At 44.2% G+C, this 18,480-nt stretch overlaps 1 protein-coding gene across 13 annotated transcripts in view; it reads left to right on the top strand.

The window, feature by feature from the left end:
- Positions 1 to 18,480, top strand: part of ADGRB1 (adhesion G protein-coupled receptor B1) — a 285,424-nt gene that overhangs the window by 30,792 nt on the left and 236,152 nt on the right. The window contains exon 1 of one of the 13 annotated variants that reach the window (XM_030011696.1): positions 7,743 to 7,763. The exons of the other annotated variants lie outside the window; for them this stretch is intronic. The gene's annotated coding sequence lies outside the window, so the exon portion shown is untranslated. Of the gene's footprint in view, positions 1 to 7,742; positions 7,764 to 18,480 lie in introns of those variants that run through there. 13 annotated transcript variants of the gene reach the window in all.

The raw sequence follows: 18,480 nt of genomic DNA, 5'->3' as shown, positions 1-18,480 counted from the left end.
TCTCCTAGTAAACAGTCTCCTAAAGGCAAGGATGGAAGGTGGAGCAACAGTAAACTCTTGTAACAGTAAACGGCAGCCCTGTAAGTGTCTGGCTGTACTTGTTCTGTGAATAGAGGACTTCATTATTGTGGGCTGCCAATGTAAATTAATTTTTAATGCATAATACCTCCCCCATCACTTTTGCTACCTGGAATTTAACTAAACAATGCATCTCGTGAGATAAACAGGCAAAAATCCCAGCCGTTGGGTCAATTTGCTGGGAGTAGAGACATCAGATGCGGAACATTGGCCAAGTGCTTCCTTGGGTACTTCATTCCGGGAACCTTGAGGTAAAGCTAAAACCCTCCATCTGCTTGGTGAGAAATCGTGCTCAGAAAGATGAGGAGCCTGGTCCTTCCCGAAGAAGCAGTCCCTTCTTGCTTCCAATTAGGCGGTCCATATACTGCATTGTCAGAAAGACATGTAATTGATGGACAACATAGAAATTCACATCCTGTTGCTCCCTCCTAATCCCCCACTGTGAGTGAAAACTTGATTCTTGCTGAAAACTTCCTTTTTTTTCCCCCCTTTTCCTTAAGCTAATTTATTTATTTATTTATTCCTGTGCCTAGTAATTAAAACATTGTGTCTGGCCAAATAAAAAAAAAGAAATACCCAAAACCTAAACACCCCACATTACCAGAGGAAAAGAAAGGCTGGAATTGCCGTAAATAACACAAGAGTTCATGAATAATTCAAACCAGAATATACTTGTTATTGTAAGGAGTTATTGCAGCTAATTATAGTCTATTGCTACCGTTCTCTCCAAAGCTCTGGCATTGATCACTGCAGGACATGCCAAATATTTCACTAAAACAAAATATTGTGTTCAATACTTCCCTGTTGATAAGCAGGTCTTTCCCTAAGAGGGATCCCTGTTCTTCAGTGGCTTTTGTTCCTTCGATCATGGTTGGTAAGAAATGGAAAAGACCTTTCACTTAACCGACTCGTTCATCTCTATTAGTCCAACTGGTCCCTGCAGACTATTCTCCCCTGCTCAACCTTGGTCTAACTGTTTTGGCACAGAAAGGGCTCAGGCTTCCACCATTACAAGAAAACAGGGATAGCCCTCTAAGATTTTTTCTTTTTTTTTTTTTTTTTTAAATTCTGATTTATTTTTTTTAATATTCTGATTTTTTAAAAAAATCTGTCTGTCTCCTCTTTAGAAAAGACTTGCATCATGGGATGGGAAAAGTATTTATGCACATTGTAGAGTACTATCTATCAGGACATGTGGCTTCCCTGTTGGGTTTCCTTTCAGATTTCCCCATGAGCTGCAAGATTGCTGGGTGTGTATAAGACTTTAGGAGTTGTAGACTATTGGCAAGCACCAGATGTTGACTAGACATGAGCTTGGAACTGGAGACGTTTAAGAAATGAGCTCCAGAAAATCAGAATATGCCAAAGAACTGCCTGTAAAAGAAGTTTTAATGAGAATATTAATCATGAAATGCAGCAAAGAAAGTAAAATAATGTAATAGAAATATTTCACGAGAGAAATGCAAAGGCAGTATTATTTCTATAAAATTGACAGACAGGGAGGAAAATTACTGATATCTTTAGAAGTTTGAAGAGGCTGAGGAAGGCTAACAGATGGCCAGCCTGGTAGGGGTAAATCTTTCCCAAGCTTCAGATATTAAGTTGCAAGGAAGTGAGGGTGTTATTTTACCTGCAAGTGGGAACCTCAGCATGAACATGAGTCCAGTGCCAGCAAAACACTGCTCCAGGGAAGAAATTGCCTATTGTCCAGTCTCTGACATAAGATTTACAGTGTGTTGTATCATTGCAAATAGTTGTTGTCCTTGGTCAGACTAAATCTGACTTTCAGCTTATTTTGAATTATGAATCAATCCGATATTGCTGTGTGGTAGAGGTGACAGTTTTTTGCTTCTGCACTAACCTATGTCTTTGATTCCTTCTCCCCTGACATCTCTTTTTGGCCTAACTTTGGCTAAAGGCCTGAATCTATAAGGCATAAAGTTTATACTCCAAAAATCTACTGAGAAGTCTGCAAAAAATCTATTATTATTATTATCATTACAACCTCCCATATAACATCATCCTGTGTATGCATTTCCTACAAGACCTTTAGATAAAGGGAAGACTTTTTACATGACTGCACAATCCATGATATGGGCTTGCTCCATCACTTAGACTCTTAAATAACCCTGAGAAGTCTACTAAGGGACGGAGAGTTTGTGGGTCTGCTCCAAACTCCTCCGAGTGAATGAAAAAGCCTTGGTGTATCCACGTTCCTCTGAAGGAGTGGCACTGGACCAAGGTTAATATGGTGTGCTCCACATCTCACCCCGCTTCCACGCTCTTGGGCACTCCTTTGAATGCTGGCAGGAGACCCCCAGGTGATTTGCTGATGTTTCTGCTACATGTGGGCACACAGGTACCTGGCATTACCTAAAAAGTATATTTGGCTGAGTTTATAAGCTTCCGAGATGGCAAATAGGCAGGTGTAGTCTTGAGGGCAAGTAGGGGCCATCCTTATTTGAGGGAACAGAAATGACCTCTTTGCCTTCCCTGACTTAACTCATGAAGCCCTTACTTGCATTACCTGGGGTGGAAAGATACATGAGATAAATGCAGCACATTAGATTCCTTCCAGATTATAAGTCAAATTATTTCAGTCTAAAAGAACTCTGTTGATTTCATAGATATACACCTAGGTTGGTTGCTGGGAATAAAAAGGAAATAACCTTCAAAATGTTTCCCAGATGGTTACAGAGAAGATAATCTGAACAGTGACTGGCTTTTTTGGGTAGAGAGAAATCACTCTATTGCAAGGAGAAGAAGAAAACTGTGCATGCATTTTACATGAAGAGGTTATTTGAGAACACGACAGCTATAATGAGAGAGAGATCATCTTGCTTGTGGCTGTACAGAGTGGAGGTCAGACAGCTCTGAATTAGCAGAGTCATTAATATTCTACTACAACATAAGGCTGGAAGGGACCTTCTAGGTCATCAAGCCAACCATGTCATATAATCCCACTTGAGAAGAGCTGGTGACATTGGAGGCTAAGCAGTAGAGAAAATGCTTGTGGAGACATAAAGTACCGGTCACTGACCGAGTGGTTAACAGAGAGTAGGGGTGAAGGTTTTGTTAAGGGACTTGAGGGAATTACGTACCTGACTGAGATGTCTTGGAAATTTCCGGTATTTCTAATGTAACTTTTGTATTCCTTGCTGTGGTCGGGAAGGAGAGGCCTGACTCTCCACTGAACATCTTGTGTTATCAAACATGTCAACGTGGGGGGAAAATGTGTTTCTACATGCATTAGTGCCAGCTGCTAGGTACAGAGCAAAGAAGGACCGATCCTGCCTGCTCTTTGGTGCCCTCAGTTCTTCCTGGAGCTGAGGGTGCTCAGCACTGCAGAGATCATCCCCTTTGGGGTTGTCTCTGTGCTGTGAAGGACACATAACCTTGACTGTTTCCGAAGCACAGATGCAGGAGACACTGTTATGGAGCAGGGAATTGAGGTGCCAGGTTTTCTTCCTGGGAATCCCACTTGATTCACGTCTTAGCTTTGCTGAGTAGAATTTTAATTCCTTTCTCCCTTTGTTCTCATCCACGTAACGTGCTAAGATAATTACATTTTTATGTCTCACAGGGATGTTGTGAGGTTTCTCCAATATTTATCAAGTGTTTGAAGAAGATCTTATGAAGGTAGAGTGTAAGTACCAGAAATTGCTAACAGTCTTGATGAAGATTCTTCCTTCGAGCAACGTAGACAAATTCAAGCTGGAACTATGGCAAACATTTTTTAACAGCAAAATTAATTAACTGCTACGGCAGCTTCCCAAGGGAAGTCGTAGATTTTCCATTGCTCAAAAGCTGTAAGTGAAAGCTGCCTGTCTTTTTGAAAGGCAGGCTTTAGCTTAACTACAAGTTATTTGGTTCAATGCAGAAAGCACTGGATGATGCAGGTGATAGATACGATGATTCTGTGGAGTTACAAAGGTACCCCACATCTCTGAATGTTTTATTGGGGAAGGAGGGAATCCCCAGCAGATTTTTCTGTTAGTGACATATTCACCAGGTCCCCTCCCCTTGTTTCTTCAACTAAGTTTCCATTCACCTTGAGACACCAGCTCCTAAGTACTGTCATCTTATCTGGGGGTATATGGCTATTGTGGGAGCCACTGTGCCAGTACTTCTGTCACTTTTTGAGAAGACAGATAGCTTTCACTGTTAGTTTTTTTCTTCCACCTGTGGTTTAGTAGGAACTGTGTGTTGAAAAAGTTCTGTCTCATGACAAAGACCAGCCAAGTGACCTCATGCTCTAGCACGATCAGTGCGAGAAATACAAGCAGAGCCCAAGTATCTGAAGTACCTGTGAAGCTGTTTTATGACTGTATTTGCCTTCATTCTTTTTTCCCTTATTTCACATGCTGCTATGCCAACAGTGCACAATTCTGTTTTCTATTTATACATAGACCCCAGACACCACATAAAAGAGTATTTTGAGAAATGAGGGTCTCCACTTCTCTCTGATCTCTACCTGGGTTCATTTTCCTTCACATGTTTATGAAGTTGGAAAAGACACAGTCAAAACTGTTTTGCTCTCACCTTCCACATACTCTCAGCCTCCCTATGGTGTCTGCTTGGGATTTTAGATAGACTTCTACCTCAGGGTTGTCACTTTGTGGCCAGTGGGCTAGATCTAAGTTTGGGAAGAGTCTATTTGGCAATGCATAGTATCCAGTCATCAACTGGGCCTGAACATGGCTAGGTGCTTTCATCATGTCTAGTGGTAATATTCATGTGGAGGAAGGCCAGGAGTGCCTCGGTCCCATAAGTCACAAGTGCCACATCTACTGTGTACACAAGAGGTTGCCAAAACCAAATCCACATATGACTTTCTCTTCTCTGCTAAAGAGGTTAGACTGCCCTGTTGTGTCCCAAAAGCAACAAATGCTTTTTTCTTAAACCACCTGTATTGGGTTCGTGTGACAATGTTTTGGTAGTGGGGGGGGCTACAGGGGTGGCTTCTGTGAGAAGCTGCTAGAAGCTTCCCCTATGTCCTATAAAACCAATGCCAGCTGGCTCCAAGATGGACCCGCCAAGGCTGAGCCTGTTAGTGACAGTGGTAGCGCCTCTGGGATAACAGATTTAAGAAGGGGGGGAAAAAAAATGCTGCACAGCAGCAGCTGGAGAGAGGAGTGAGATATGTAAGAGAAACAGCCCTGCAGACCCCCAGGTCAGTGCAGAAGGAGGGGGAGGAGATGCTCCAGGCGCCGGAGCAGAGATTCCCCTGCAGCCCGTGGGGAAGACCACGGTGAGGCAGGCTGTCCCCCTGCAGCCCAGGGAGGTCCACGGGGGAGCAGATCTCCACCTGCAGCCCGGGGAGGACCCCACACCGGAGCAGGGGGATGCCCGAAGGAGGCTGTGACCCCATGGGAAGCCCGCGCTGGAGCAGGATCCTGGCAGGACTTGTGGCCCCATGGAGAGAGGAGCCCACGCTGGAGCAGTCTGTGCCTGAAGGACTGCAGCCCACGGAAAGGACCTACACTCGAGCAGTTAGTGAAGAACTGCAGCCTGTGGGAAGGACTCACGTTGGAGAAGTTTGTGAAGGACTGTCTCCCGTGGGAGGGACCCCACGCTGGAGCAGGGGATGAGTGAGGAGTCCTCCCCCTGAGGAGGAAGGAGCAGCAGAGACAACGTGTGATGAACTGACCCCAACCCCCATTCCCCGTACCCCTGTGCTGCGGTGGGGGGAGGAAGTAGAGAAATCGGGGGTGAAGTTAAGCCCAGGAAGAAGGGAGGGGTGCAGGAAGGTGTTTTAAGATTTAGTTTTTATTTCTCGTTATCCTACTCTGATTTGATTGGTATTAAATTTAATTAATTTTCCCCAAGTTGTGTGTTTTGCCCATGACGGTAATTGGTGAGTGATCTCTCCGTGTCCTTATCTCGACCCACGAGCCTTTTGTTATATTTTCTCTTCCCTGTCCAGCTGAGGAGGGGAGAGATAGAGCGGCTTTGGTGGGCACCTGGCAACCAGCCAGGGTCAACCCACCACAACACCCCAAATGGTCTTCAAAGATCAAACATGGTTTGCTGCTTATGGTCAAATTTGCAAAGTCAAGTTACTCCTACAAAACTCTGTACTCAGGAGCAGCATTCAAATAACAAACCTGAGGTTGGTGTCTTCTAATGTGATGGATGAAGTTAAGTTTTAGGAGAGGAAAGGCGGCGTTGTGTAAACAACTAGGTTATTCTTACCACCATTTTGAAGGGGATTATAACATGAACTATGATGAAACAGAGTTAAGAGGTGACCTTTGTGCTAGAAGGTGGGAAAAGAAAAGCATTTCTTCAAAAAGATCACATCTGAAAAATTCATTTGATAGTGATGATACAGTAACTGCTACTGTAAATACAATTTTCTCTGTTTTTAAAAACCCATTTGGTTTCCAGACACACAATTCAACATTGCGCTAACAGGCAGCTTTGGTGTTTAAAAATGGATTGTGTCGAGACAAGGTAATACCCAGAGGCAAATGTGCTGTTAGGAAAGAGCTGTACAGGTTTATATTAAAGTCACAAAAGGGCTTTGTGACTGTCAGGAGGCAGACTAAGGGCAATCTTAGATCTCACCAACACACTTAGTTGGAGTTTGCAGAAGTCATCTTCTATCTTATGGCTACATGGACTAACTTTCAAAAACACAGGAGCTTGAAGGATGGACTCTCATGTTCATAGTTCTGCTATGTTCAGGCAAGTCTTGGGGGTGCCTAGCATTCAAGCAATTGGGATAGTTTTAGACTGGGATAATTTTTGGCTGAAGAGGTTTACTAATGTACACCAAATAAAGGTGTTTTAAAGATGTTTTGTGCTCTGTTCCCCTCTCCCAGGACTTCCAAAAGGAAAAGATAATTCCTCATTTTAAAACCCCCTTTTCTTTGTCATATGCTGCCAGGTCTATATATGGTTCTAGGTGTTCAGGTGCCTTTTGCACACCTGGATGGGAGGTAGTTACTTTTATGCATCTAACCCCTCATGTTTTGAAAAACTGAAACCACATTTCTCCCTTTCATGTACTGGTTGATTTCCCAAACACATCTAAGTGAGGGGAGATCCTTGCTGCTGGGCAGTAGAGAGAATAGAAGACCCCCTAGGCTTCACTACGCAAAACCATTTTAAAGCCAGAAGGGAACATGATGATCTGCCATCTGTGTGGAGCAGACCAGAGAGCTTCACTCAGCAGTTTCTGAAACAGTCTCCTAACTCAGGCTGAGCAGGAGAATTAGACCCAATCTCAGTTTAATATTTCCCAGTGACAGAGAAGTTACTGCCCCTTCTCTGATTAGTTACCACAGTTTAGAAGACGCACACACACACACACAGACATTATTTCCATTCTAAATTCCTATTTGTGCTGGAGCACATGAACTAATGCCAGATTTTATCAATGCAGCACTGATGGAAAGGGTAGGTGAAGATCTTAGTTGGTAGATGTTGTGCCAGCCAGGTTTGTAGTGGGGCTGGATATAACCTGATTCCTGGTATCATCTGGACAAATCCCACATATACCTTTCTGCTCTACCTGCAGGGATGCTGGAAATACCCATGTTCTCTCTTTTCTTTGTCTATAGGCTTTTCTATTAGAGACAAAGCCACCTTGATTCCTTCTCTCCTTGGGTTCGTTCCAGCCATCTCCAGTTCCTCCTTGCACCATAGATCCACTATTCCTTGTCTTGGGCAGCAAAAAAGTGAGTTTCATTCATTTTTTGTGCCATTTTTTACATCTACAACTGAATGTCAGGGAAGAAAAAGGGGAGGTACCACCTGCCTGACCTTTGTGACAGCCAGGACACACATGTTGGTCAGTCTGTTTCATGTCCTGTGAGACTGTGAAGACTTCAGAGAGCTTTCTGGATGTATTGCACAGTCATCTGCAATCCCTGAAGAACAGATTCAACCGTTTAGATGATCTTTACCAGACCTTTGTGCCAGGCTCTGCCCGCAGTTTTCCCTCTTCAAAACAGCCTGTCAACTCTTTTATTTCTAGATTTGTATATTTTGATAAACTCCACAAGGTTTTTGCGGCCATTCTTTGTGACTGGCTTGGACTGGCTGCCAGCAGCCTGCTTTCTGCCAACTGCTTCTTCTGGGTTTTTTGCCCCTAAAAAGGGAAAGACCATCATCTGCTAGGTGTACCTCCTCCTGCTCATTTTGCTTTGAGATCAGTCCCCAGTGCAATATACAAGAGGACATATCATGTCCACATGGCATTGCTGTCATGAAGGGCTAAGAACATCTGATCTCCACCCATTACAGCAAGGAGAAGTTTGTGCAGAATGCAGACTTGATTCTGGGAGACAGGAACCTTGTTAATTAAAATGTCAGTGACTCAAATCCCCCTAAGGTGAGAGAGCTGCATCTTTTATTACCATTGCTGATAATGATACAGTCAGCTAGTACCTTGTAGAGGCATAATGCATTTCATTTATCTTGACAAAGCCTGCACACTTTGCATGCTTCCTCTGCGTCTCATATATGACTAAGAGAATCATGATATAAGGCTAGAGATGGAAAGGAAAGGAAAAAAAAAGGCAGTGTTTTCATTTTTTTCCATCCTGTTAGACTAAAGCTGTTCTTTATCATTCCCCAAATCTTGAACATGGTACGGGAAACTAACATGAAGCTCATAGGAGGGGAGTAACAGACTAGAGGGAAATGGACATGGAGCCAAGCAGGAATAGAGGTGAAACTGGGAAAATGTTAAAGTAACTGCTCCAGGATGGGTTTAAAAAGGGTGACTTGTGTCTTTAGTTATGACTTGAACGATCTGCTGAAAAACCTCACTCCTTAATCAGCTCTTGCATCATTGGAAGTATCTACTCCTCTGCCCTACTTCCACCCTGTTAACTGCAGTGACTGCTGTAAACCTGCCCTTCTTTTTATAGAGGATGGAGGAAAGGGCTGTAAAAGGAAAGACTTCAAAAAAATATCATGGAAGGGCTTAAAAGCTGTGGCTAAAACTGTACCCCATTTCATCGGGTACTTTACAAATACATAGGGCCATCTCCCTGACTAATTTAGAGCACCAAGCTCTCGCTGAAATCATAGTGCTTATGAGACATGAACCCTATTTTGCCTCTTCTTTGCCAAAGGCAAGCAATGAACAACGTGACCACAGTTTTTGTGGGGCAGAAAATGCTCAGAGCTTTCTCATTCCAGCTTGGCAGCCTAAAGAAGAGGCCACACTTCTTTCACAGCTACTTAAGCACCTGCAAGGTCTCACTATAGCAGTAAGCATGTGCTTCAAAAGCTGCAGTGAATGCAAACTCAGCTTCAAGGTAATGGGCCTTTTCAGGCCTTGAGGTACAAAATATTTCTGTTAGGACAGCGTCTATGAGTCAGGCTCCAGCGATTCTGATTCCACCTGGGAGTAGTTCCCACAAAGGCCAGCCAAGTCATTAACAGTCTATGACTAATTGCCTGTTGTAAGATGGGCATAAAGCAACTTCCCTTTGAGACAGAACTCAGCTTGAGCCCTGTTGCTGTTTTCTCGTGGTGGTGCATTTAGCCAGGATTTATTTGCTGTCTTGGCATTGTCATTCATGGCAATTCTGGTCACAGGATGGACCAGGAGAAGCTCTGCTTAAAAAACCTCATCTTACCATGACCACTGCCCCTGGTGAGCAAGGTATAGCGTGAGATCCAGAATTGAAACCTGCCCCGGCAGCCTTTGCACATGTTTTCCATTGCAGCTCTGCACGTGCAAGAATCCCATTAGCATCGTCTCACCGTTGCTAGGAGATGATATTGTCTTTGGCTGCGCCAAACTGTGACTCAGCAGGTTGTAGTAGCATGTTTTGTTGTTGCGAGAGAGGAGGCATCAACTCCGAGCTGTAGAGATGAATCTGAGGAGCAGAGCAAATGCCATAGGAGGAAGAAAAGGTCGAGCTGGAGAAGGGCCCCGAGGTTGCACTGAGGAGCAAGAGGGAATTTTTAGTAGCTAAAACTCACCATTTCAGAAGAACCTAAGAGCGTTTCTGCATTGGCACAGCACAGAGTAGTAAGGATACCCCATTAAATCCTGTACAGATCAACTCACACTTTGGGAGCATCTTGGACATGTTAGCGTGGCTTACCCGAGCAAAATACAGACTGATTATAAGGCTAAACTATTTCTGGTCTTAGCCAGTTCCCTGCTATGCTCTGTGTGCATGGACACGTTTGATGTACCTTCCACTGAAATTTAGTGGGATTATTAACTTTGGCAATTAGGAGGAAAAGTATGTATCTTGTATTTAGTGTATTTTCTAGTGAAGAGCTTTGCAAGTCTGTGATTTTGTACCCCAAAGGAGGAGAAGAAGTAATCTCATCAAACCCCTAAAAATCTAAGGTCTTGTATGAATGTTTACTCATATTTAAACAAACAAACAAACAAACAAACAGGCAGATATCTGATTATGCTGGAGTTCTAGGCTCTGTTATTAACCTCTTGCATGCTAGACAAGCACAGCGCATGACAGATTCACAGATTCTGTTCAGTGACCCAGGCTTCAGGAAACTACTGCAGTACAAATAAATAGTAATAAACACAGTGATTATTTCACTGGCAGGAAGAACAGATTCTGGAAGGGAAGAGAATTAACATGTACCGATTTTTGCCCTCACACAAGAGTGTTTCTGACAGCAGGACTGTCATACACTGCCCAACAAGGAGCAGAAGCAGCAATCTGTGACTGCTCTGACCGATATCACTAACCAGCATGGTATCCCAAATAGCTCTTCCTATTTGTAATGAATGTGGCGTTGAAAAAAAATTTACATTCACCAAGGAACAAATAATTGAATAAGTGAAAATAACTAATAAATGTGCTGAAATCCTAATCTCTCAGTAGGGAAAAATACAAATTGTATCGGATCATTACCTGAAGTTGAGTACTCACTAACTTCTACCTAGGGACTCACATTTCAGTGTGGACAGGCAAAACACTGGAAAATGAACACTTGGGCAGTCTTTCCTGGCCTGGAATGAGTAGAGAAAATAAGCTGTTGCTATAGTTCTTGTCCTCTCAGTCTCCTTTTGTTCATAGGCATGCCTTGGTTTTATATGTAGAGCATCAACAGGAGACTCTTCACTAAAGGTTTGTCCAAAAACATCTTGACATCTTCTTCCTTAGGTTCTTCTTCTTCTTAGGTTAGGTATTAGGAAAAATTTTTTTACTGAGAAGGTTGTCAAACATTGGAACGGGCTGCCCAGGGAAGTGGTTGAGTCACCATCCCTGGAGATATTCAAAAAGCGAGTGGACAGGGTACTTCAGGACACGGTTTAGTGGGCATGGTTAATGGTTGGACTCGATGATCTTGAAGGTCTTTTCCAACCTAAATGATTCTATGATTCTATGATTCCTAGTAGGAAAGGGAGGCATGCTGTAGTGGATGTAATGCTACCGGGATACCACTCTTTGTGACAGAGTAACAGAGCCTATTTTCCTACCCCTGAATCACAGCCTGCTCTGGGAGAGATGCATATCCCCTGCAGCAGCAGAGGAACCTCTGTAGAAAGCCACTGCTGCTTTTGGACTGCTGCCTCACTTGCCTGCTGGAGAGTTTCTCTCCTGGCCTTACAAATTGTTGTCTTCTCTGTTCCTCTCGCTGTGGGTTAGTTTCTGATGGATAGCACTGACAGGTACATGGATGTGGTCTTCCTGCTGAGTTGATGGGAACAGTTTTTAAGGTTTGGACGACACCCAACGTACTTTGCTTAGGAGGCTGACAGATTAGTATTAACTGTCAGACAAATGATAGAGGTCTTTCTGTAATGACCCTGACAGTATTTCTCTGGGTTCACCATCTAGATGACTCCAGAACATACAAAGCAATCAAATCCTTTGTCTACATGATATATGCAAACATGCGCAGCTGTACCCCTGTACCAGAAGAAGTGAATTAGACCTTCGGACTCTCTGAATTGAATAGAGAAGTGAAGAAGAACTAAGTCCAACATCGACCATCTTGAAAGAGGAACAAGAGGCCAGAGCATCACAATAGCTCTGACTTCTACAAATTGCTGCTTTATACCTGATACTTTCCTCTTCTGCCCAAGACCTCCTTAAGGGGTGAAATGTCTTATGTTTCTGTTGCAGGGCTTTGTTTAGGAAGAATCCTCCTCCTTCCCCAGCCTCCCGAATGACTCAATAATTACTTTAACTGATTCAACGCTCCCCCTCAACCTCCAACCACCCCCCTCACCACCATTCAACTTTAACACAAGACCACACTGTTTCTCGGTTTCCAATGCGCCTGAAGCTATTCAGGCCACTTGTTCCTCTCTGAATGGAGCTGACAGAGCTGCTTTTGTACAGAGGCAATTTTGGATTTAATTGGAGGCCTACCGGGGGCAGGGCTGGGGGGGGGGGGGGGGAATGGGGTCACTGGGTCAGTGTTTTGGAAAGATCAACTCAAAGGAGAGTCCAAGGAGAAAATGAATGTGGGTTAGATATTTGGGAAGAGGTTTTGCATGTGTCTGTGTATGTAAAGGCAGTGCTCCCCATCTTCCAGAAATTATCGTGATACCTATTTGGCATCAGAAAGCAAACCAGGTCAGGCCCAGGGCAGATGGCTTTAATAGCCATTTTGAATCTATAATGACACATCCCAGGGTCCTTTCTGCAAGGATCACAGAATAATTCAAACTGTGCTGAAGGAGGTCTGATGTCGGAAAGGTCACTTGCTGCAGTCCGTCCCCTCAGGTCAGGCATTTGTCATGCACATTAATGGAGCTTCACTAAATTCCCTTCTCCAGTTCTGCATCCCTCCCTGGAGATAAGTTCGGCTTCAGCCCTGCCTATACCACTTACAGGGCATGCACCACAAGAAGGGAAGACCTTTTTTCTAGGGAGGCACATGGTAAGTCACACCATGCTTTGAACCAGCACAGTCTTGCTGTGTCAAGGGACCACAGGTCATAATCCACATGAAAAATGGACATCAGTGAGCTAGCGTAAAAGCAATGTGACTCTCCTACTTCACTGCTCAGCTTCTTTTTGGACCTTCCCACTTTCTCACCTGACCAAAAATTATAAATTAAACTGGAAAGAATTGTATTGATTGTGCTGCAGAAAAGCCAATATAATCCTGGCAGAGCTAGACCACAGCCCAACAGAGACTCAATAAAGCTATTTGTGCAAAAAGAAACCCTTTTTTGTCTCAAAAGCCAGATGGACATGGCTTGAGATACAATAAGTAAGACTGCTTTGAGTGGTTTAAAAAATTCCCCCTCCCCACCCCAGCCGATCCTCCCCTGTCCACACCACCCTGAGGTCATCTTCCCTCAACTGAGGGGTTACCAGTCCTGGTCCCTATTTCTCCTTTGCCTGAAAGCCATCAGAGTGATGGCTTTCAATTTTCTGACCTAGCTGACTTCATTTTTAAAACAACTGAAGCACCAAGAGAGGTAGGACCATCTCCCCTTAAACTGCTCCAGGCTGACGACAAGCTCGGAGCTGACGCTGCCCTTGTACAGCTCCGAGAGAGACACCGGCTGGGAGTGTGTGCTGAGGGGGGGTGATACATAATTTAGAAGTCAAACAGCAATCGTGCTATTATCCTGAGGATGCACTTTGAAACCTGACATCTCCTCCCAGTTGCTCCAGGGAGGAGCAGACTGACGCTACTGGAGTGGGATGGCCAGGAGGAGCTCCCAGTTTTTGTGGGGGTGCAGGGGACTGACCTCAGCTGAGTGAACAGAAACAGGGTGAAAAGCTGTTTAGGCAAGCTTACTACATCCCTGAGAATTACGTTTCCATCCAACATCACAACTTTTCTCTACTTCTTTCACTTACGAGCCTCCGGCTGCACATCCTCTGGGATGCCTCCACTGCCATTTCACATCATCCCTACGGGCCCCAGATCCCGATTTCCTCTAGGGAAACAGGGATAGGTGTTTAAAGATGTCGGAGACCTGTGGAGTTACATTTTTGTCAGCAGTCCACCAGATCCAGCTCTGGCAGTGTTAGTCAGATTCAAGTAACAGAGTGCAAGCAGCCTTTGCTCTATTCCCTCTACCTACTTGAAAGCAGGCAAGGCTGACATAAGGCATTAGCAAGCCTGGGTTTAGCATTAGATCTGCTCTCAGATTCACATAAACTATCATATTCCTCTCCCCGACAGCTACTTGGTCTCAAACTGCTCGTTCCTGAGATGGCAGCAGGTAGGGATTGGTGGCCTTCCCATGTAAGAGGTGATGATAGTGGTTTGGAAGAGGCAGAGAACATCTTCTGGCCCCTCTCAGCTTGAGGGAAAACACACGGGGCTGTGTCTTCTTAGGACATTTCTGTCCCCAGGGAGTTTAAGGTTACTGTCCAAACCCAGGATGCCGCAGTGTTTTAAGAACCACTCTGTGGTACTAGTTGCAAGAAAATAGGGGTGACCTGTGTCAGGCAATTTTATCCCAGTATCTTTACTGGAGTGCCCTTTGGAGCATTATTCTGGGCTCTGATTGCACACAGAGCTGGCAGTAGGAAGGACTTGCTAGACCAGGGATGTGAGTATGTCTGGAAACTCCTGTTAACCCCCCCATGCATCGATCACAGCAAGACTACCTCGTGCTACCTCAGGCTGATGGTGCTGATAGTTAATAGCCAGGTACCAGCCACAATGCAAGTGATGAGCGGAGAACTAAACATGCCTGGTCAAGGCTAGATGCAGCAAAGAGCACAGAATCTGCTCACCTCCATCCCCGGACCCAGCTGGAAGTGCAATTCTAGGCATAACGATCCTGGCCCCTCTGCAAGGCAGACCACGGCATACATCAGCGCAGCACCTCAGAGGAAGGCCAGCAGCATAATTCATGCTAGGCAGCATCCCTAGGCTGACTTCAGCTTTGGTATAACGAGAGAAAGATGCTGCTTCTCATCAACCTATGGGTCACGCAGCATGGGACTCAGTTCCTGGGATGGGAGGGCATGGGTACACACAGCAAGCGGTTTGCCCGTGCTCAAGTTACTGCCAGCTGGGCTTTTTGTGCTTCACAAAAATCAATGATTAACGAATGCTGCCCATACTTGAAAAGCTCCTATCCCCAGTGGCTTTGGATGGGGAGCAAGGGAAGAAAGACAGTTTGGCATTTTTTTCTCCAAAACCTTCTCACCCAAACCTGTCTCTATAAACAAATAAGAGTTTGCTAGGTATCTGCAGGGAAATGAAGAGAATCAGTGCTGATCCAAAGCCCTTATTATATCCTAAAATGGTTATGTTTAAAGAGAAACCATTCTGCCATTAATAAATCGAATGAACACCTGGATTTTCAAGGCTAGGATGTATCACCAGTGTGTATATCTCTACCAAGACTATAGACTGTCACAGAAAGTATAATTAATGTACCTTTAGCATTGTGAAGGTGTTTGCTGCTGTATATATAGCTTCTGAATATGAATCCTGGTATACCAAAGCATGACCCCAGTGTCTCAACTAATATTCTTTCACTCAGATGCCAAGATCTAATGTCCAGGCATAAGTGTGAACAATCACCACGGCTACAATTGCTATTTCCCAGCACTGCTCCATCAGTATTTAATCTGCTGCTTTATAGAGCACCGTAGGGGATCCCCAGAAAGGAAAGCAGCTGCAGCCAAGTTCTGCTCCAAAAAGTATTTTCGACTGAGATGCCTATTAATCCAGGCAATAGGCATTAAATGACGTAAGAGTGAAGCTGGAGGGCTGATATGCCCTTCTACCCAGGGCAGGAAACATTTCTTTTTTTATGCCTAGGATAGTTGCTGTAAAAGAGAGCCCTACAGGAGTCTAAGAAATTTGTTCCAGGATTATTATTTTTTTTTCCCTCTCGAAGTAGCAGCTGTTGGCTTTTTTTTTTCCCTTAACCAAGATAATATATTTAATTTCTTTGATTGTTGCAGTAATTGGTTAGGTATCCACAGATGACAGTCAACTGAGTATTTTCAGTGCAAAAAAATCCTGGAGCTGTGTGCCTGTATTCCCAGCCATTTCCATTCAGACTGTTTCACTCTTTGAGCTTGCAAAGAGAGACACATCCTCCAAAGAGGGGTTGGAGGGGTAGCCTATGAAAATGGTTGGCTTAGACAGAAGGAAACTACAACTCACTTTCAGGATCCCTGTGTGACCCTGAAAAGCTAGTTCCACGTCTCTGTGCCTGAAGCCCTAGACTGGAACATGGAAAAAATAACTCTGCCTTCTTTCATGAAGAGGTGGTGAACACTCATTTTTGACTTTCAAGAGCTCATTTAGAGCTGAGATTGACAGCTAAGAGATATTCTCCTGAAGAACAGCAGCCAATGCATCTTATAGACCAGAGAAAGTCGGGTCCTGCTTGATCATCTTGACTCCATCTCATAGGGCTTACCCTGTTATGAGAACAGTCCAGTGCAATGGAGATTAGACAAGGTTAGTGTGACTACAGCCAGAAGTGTGACAATAAGAGCTAATTCTCCTCCAAGCAATTCCCCATCATTGGACCCGCTCCAACGTGTCCATGTCTTTCCTGTGCTGAGGACCCCAGAGCTGGATGCAGTACTCCAAGTGAAGTCTCACCAGAGCGGAGCAGAGGGGCAGAATCCCCTCCCTTGCCATGCTGGCCACACTGCTTTGGATGCAGCCCAGGATACGGTTGGCTTTCTGGGCTGCAAGTGCACATTGCCGGCTCATGTCCAGCTTTTCATCCACCAGTACCCCCAAGCCCTTCTCTGCAGGGCTGCTCTCAATCCCTTCATCCCCCAGCCTGTGTTGATACTGGGGTTGCCCCAACCCAGGTGCAGGACCTTGCACATGGCCTTGTAAGAGGCGTCGTATTAGACCTCAGTCCTTGGAAAGGTTGGGTTTCTGACCCCATTTTCTTCTAGGATCTCGATCACTGAATGCTGTAATATCCAGCTTAACACATTCACGTGATCATTTTTTGGAAACAGAAGCAGCAGATGAGAAATATTTCCCTATTTGACTCATTGCTCCTGCTGCAATCCAGATCATATCAGGCTTGGAAAGTTATTTTCGACTTTATACAATGGACACCTTACATCGGAGGTAGATTCAGTACCTTTGTAAAATAAGAAAAAAAATAGACAGCAATAAATTACCAGAAAGCTGATTTAATAAAGTATCTCATTGGACTGTCTGGTCCGCAACTTGGTTCTCTCTCCTCAGAATGGAAGTACACAATCTTGTCTCCTCTCCTTCATCTCTACACTCCCTTCACTTTCCTTTTAGACATGTTGATTCTTCTGCCTTCAGAAAGAAATTGCTGTTCCCTGAATTTGTTTTTATTTGTTTGCCTTTCGTGACTGCATCACCTGACAATTTCCTTTCATCATCTGCCAATTTCTTTTATAAACTTGCTCTTTAATAGCTGCTCAGACTTCTGATCAGCTTTTGCCTAACCACTGCTTGGCTCCCAGTCCATCCAAAACCCACGGGCTTTAATAATAACACAGCATGACGTGAATATTATTTGTAATGGTGTTTCTGATCCTGTGTTATGAATGAACATAATGCAAAGAGGCATGCTCATTCCCCACCCTGCTGAAGGAATTAAAATTGCAGTTGTTCTGGAGAAACACTGTTCATGATCACATCTCCCAGCACACAGTGGGTCTGGCCCATAAAGTAGTAGACCTCACTGCTGTGAAGGATGTCAGCCTTAGAGATTTTTTTCCACCTACTAGGCACCTATCCATGGGTGGCTGTTCCTTCTACTTTTAGCTTTATTTGAAGACCCTTTCTGTAATCTAAGTCAGCTCCTCCACCTCCTCACTAGTTTGGTCCTTTGAGTTTTTGGTCACTGCAGAACAAACTCTGATGAACATCTCTGTCTAACGTGCCGGCCAGTCACCTTCTGCATTGGTCAAATACCCAGTGAGTATATACTGGTTGTTTTACAGTAAAATGCCAGTTGTAATTGCAGTATTATTTCTTTCTGGAGTTCTTGTACATCTCAAATGCCCAGAAATCACACAGTTTTGCCAGGGTAGTCATTACTGTGACCCGTCTGGAGAGTCAGTGGAGAGGTATCTACCTTTCATCTGATGAATCACGTATGACTCTTCATTGACTCTGTTTTCTAGATTACTACTGACTATTTGGGGAGCCTACAGACTTGCTTTTATGGAGGCACCTACCTTGAAAACACATAAAGTTAGGAAACAGGGTGCTTATTGTCTATATCCATTACTTTCAGACCCTGATATTGGGAAGCGAGGGCTGAGAAAGCTCTGTAGCTCTCATACCTGCTCAGTTTTGATATAATCAGACTCTTCAAATCAGCAGTTTCCCAAGATTTTAGCATACATACCATCACGCAGTATCATTAGCTGTGAGATGAAGAGCAGAGATAAGCTTTCTGGCTGTTAGCCAAACTTTAGTCTAAGCTTTAGCATGTACACCATACTTGGAAGGACCTAAGCAAGTGAATATCTGCTGGTGAATCTTGGTCCATCCTGG

The sequence above is a fragment of the Aquila chrysaetos genome, chromosome 4 (genome assembly GCF_900496995.4).
Source record: "Aquila chrysaetos chrysaetos chromosome 4, bAquChr1.4, whole genome shotgun sequence".
Taxonomy (NCBI): Eukaryota; Metazoa; Chordata; class Aves; order Accipitriformes; family Accipitridae; genus Aquila; species Aquila chrysaetos.
This window is presented reverse-complemented; position numbering and strand designations above follow the sequence as displayed.